A 3,944-nucleotide genomic window follows, 5' to 3' on the forward strand; every position below is an offset into this window, starting at 1 on the left:
AGGCAGAGAAGCAGGCAGAGAGAGAGGAAGGGAAGCAGGCTTCCTGCTGAGTGGAGAGCCCAATGTGGGGCTTGATCCCAGGGTCCTGGGATCACGACCTGAGCCGAAGGCAGAGGCCTTAACCCACTGAGCCACCCAGGCGCCCCCAAAAATTAGCATTCTAAATATTTCAGAAAAGTCCACAGAAGTGTTAAGAAGACATTTAACAATGTCTCTCTTTCTGTATCTGTGTACAGTAGTGTTTATATGAATTTCCTAATAATGCAAGTCCAGAAGTCACTCAGATGTGAGAAGAATGGGAGGGGGGATTGTTAGGTCATCCTTAGCCAAAGATTCTATGGGCTTTTTCCATATGTTGATCACCAGTGTGAATCAGGTGGACTTCTGTGAGAGAACAGTGTTTGGTGACTAGGACCAGGCATTTCTTCCTCATAGAATACACAACAGATAAGGGAGTAAGGGAGGTGATACTCTTTCCAGCTCAGAAGTGGTTGATACAGCCCATATATGCACTCAAGAAGTCCATGGGGTCCCCTAGCTTTGGAGAGTGGTTATTGTTGTCACCCAGAATTGACACTGTGGACTGTGTGGTAACATTTTCCTGTATAGCTCCAAAAACTCTGGGTAGGGATTTATGGGATCCAATGGCCCATAGAAAAAATAAATGTGAATAGTTACAGAAGCAGGAGGTCCCACCCAGAGTCTTCTAAATTTCCTCTGGTTGGTGAAAAAACTGTCAGTACCTAAGTTCTATCATTGTTGGGTATCCCTTCCCATGTGTCCACAGCTCACTCTCAAAGAGACTGGTGATGGCCCCAAAACTGGGGTGAGACCTTAGGAGAATGCAAAGAAGTTCATCAATCATGTAAGGATGGACGACAGCATGCCTCCATTTTTGAGAAGCTTTTGGTGAAGGAGAAGACATTGAGTCTCAGGAAATATACATCCATTTGACAGAGACTCTTTATGGTGAGCCAACCAGATAGATCCTGCTTGAACCTATAGAGCAGCTCCAGATCAATGATACCTCCATAATCACGAGACAAAGTTTGATCCTGTTATCCTGGAGCCCCAGGTGCCCCAGATGTGACTCCACAATGCTGACCTATTCAAATATGGAATAGTGACATGGTCTTGGTTTGTCACTGAAGCCAAAGCTCAAGAAAGTTAGGCCAATCACTTTGGTAACAGCTCAAGGTGTTTCCCAAATCTTGTACCAATCATAGTTGGATATTGGAAAGCCATGTAAAAACACAACTATCTCAGGACTTCCAACCACATCCACAGAGTCTTAGTAGAAGATCTGCAGTTCCTTACAGATGAAAAATTTTCCTAACAACTTCCATGAGTGATGAGCGAAGAGCAAGAGAAAGTGGGGAGGGAGCAGCAGGGGTAAGATATGCAGAGGCCACCACCAGGGGTACAGCTGGTAGCCCCACATGAACCCATCACTCCCTCATCCTGAGTCAGGTAACACCTGGGCTACAAGACTCCATGTCTGGGGGAAGCTCACACTTCATATTTAATTAGAACCCTGCGGCTGGAATGAGACCTGGGAGATGAGTAAGACAGAGAAGTGAGGAGAAAGGAGAGATATATAATCTTGGAAATATATAACATAGGCCAGAAATGGTGTAGGGTCCTAGAGTTAGAGAATCCCAGTAAAAAAGAATCCCCTAGTGTTTATTATTATTATTATTATTATTATTATTATGTTGAACAGATCCCCCTGATATCTGTATCTCATTCATATATTATTTTTTTAAAAGATTTTATTCATGGGGCACCTGGGTGGCTCAGTGGGTCTAAGCCTCTGCCTTCAGCTCAGGTCATGGTCCCAGGATCCTGGGATGGAGCCCCACATCGGGCTCTCTGCTCAGCAAGGAGCCTGCTTCTCCTTTTCCCTCTGTCTGCCTCTCTGTCTACTTATGATCTCTCTCTTAAAAGAAAAAAAAAGATTCTCTCTCCCACTCCCTCTCTCCATACCACTCACATTCCCTCTCTATCTCAAATAAACAGATAAATCTTTAAAAGATTTTATTCATTTATTTGTCAGAGAGAGAGAGAGAGAGCAAAAGCAGGAAGAGTGGCAGGCAGTGGGAGAAGCAGGATCCCCACTGAGCAAAAGCCCAATACAGGACTTGATCCCAGGACCCTGGAACCATGACCCGAGCTGAAGGTAAATGCTCAACTGACTGAACCACCCAGGCGTCCCATCCCCCTATTGCTTATTAGGAATCAAGGAGAGATGGCATCATAATTAAGTCATCTAGATCACAGGGACAAGGAGCATCGTTCTAAAACAATGCCCCAGAATCTTAGACGATTTAAGCAGTATGATGTGATGCCTAGCTAGGGTAGGGAGAACTTGCATTTAGTATACATGCATAAATGTCTTGTGGAAATGGCATAGGATTGGGTATCAGTAATTATGAATTCTGGTTCCAGATGTCTTGTGTGTAAATCAGCCCACCTCAATTTCCCTCTCTGTAAAGGTAACTTTAATCTATCTCTCAGGGACAACATATTAATAAAAATGTCTCATAAAAAAATGGGCAATACACACATGGCTATCAATTTTATTGTGCTCAGAGTGGTGTGGCAAATGAATTTCACCCTGTGTGAGCACCAATATTCTGAATGGGAGTTGTTCTGGGAGCAAAGTACTGTGACAGCAATCCAGGAGCTAAACAAGCTATCATATGATTTGAAACCTATTCCCTGTATTATAGAAGCAACACATAATTATGGAATTGACCAGCAGAGGTCAATGATACCATTTTCATATGCAAAAGCTATACACAATCCTTTCCAAACACTTTCTATATGTTCTGCTTTTTCATTCGTTGTAATAGCCATAGTCTCTTGATGTCTCCATTTCTTTTAATGATGTGATGAAACCTGATTATCTTCTATTCAGACTAAATTTTCACAGTTTCTTTTGAACTCATCTACTTGAGATCTAACAAAGGAAGAACTAGCATTGTTGCTAGGGGCAACATAAGAAATGAATTCTGACCTGTGTGAAACAGGCTCTCCCCTTGGAAGTCTGTCAATAATGATTTCCAGTCCAGACATCTCCAACAGGTAGATAGTGACCTATCCATAGCTTTATCACACTGTGTTCTCAATCTCAGAGCATCTTCTTCTGTGCTCTTCTGACCCACAAAATGGGTAATGATTGGTAAGAATTCCCCATATCTCTGCTGTCCCAACCCCTAATTGATTATTAGGTAATGATTAGCAAAATTTGTTGGCATCAGGCAACTGTCAAGATCTTTGCAAATGTTAACTCACTTAATCCACATGGCAATGAGCATGAAATAGGGACAATTAGCATCTCCATATTACAGAAGAAAAAAGGAAAGTATGCAGTTTGCCTAAATTTGTACAAGCAGCACTGGGATCTGAACCCAGGTAATCTGCATGAAATGTGTTCAGCCACTAGCCAGGTTGACGCCAAATACTTGAGTTGAGGATTTACGTGAATGAGTAATAAATCCATCCAATTATATTTTAAAATTGTTTATAAAATTCTCTGATAAAAATTTGTTTCTATTTTCCATTTTTGCTTAATTTTTAACTCTTTGGTTTGATTATACTTTTTGCTGTGACTACATGGCGTCAAATCAAGTTAGGACTGAGTTTACAGCAGAAGGTCAAGGGGATAGCATGGGGCTTCATAGCTCTTACCTGGTCACAAAGCACCTCTATTTTTAGGGCAGCTTTTCCATTACTAAATTACACACCCTAGGGCTAGATCTGTAAATTGGTGAAGGTCATTGAAGTAAAGTATCTTTTCGTGGCCAGAAGCAAATGTTAAGATTCGTCCTGGTCTTTCAGCATGGAGGAAACCAATACCCACAGTCCTTTACTTGCAACGGAGTCGATGTGCCATGATGTCGCTGAAGGCCTGCATGGGTGTCTTTCCTAAGATCTCCCAC

The 3,944-nt window shown here is 42.1% G+C and overlaps 1 pseudogene; it reads right to left on the bottom strand.

The window, feature by feature from the left end:
* Positions 1-481: 481 nt before the first annotated feature.
* Positions 482-1,460, bottom strand: LOC122903993 (annotated as a pseudogene).
* Between the last annotated feature and the right edge of the window lie 2,484 nt (positions 1,461-3,944).

The sequence above is a fragment of the Neovison vison genome, chromosome 4 (genome assembly GCF_020171115.1).
Source record: "Neovison vison isolate M4711 chromosome 4, ASM_NN_V1, whole genome shotgun sequence".
Lineage (NCBI taxonomy): Eukaryota > Metazoa > Chordata > Mammalia > Carnivora > Mustelidae > Neogale > Neogale vison.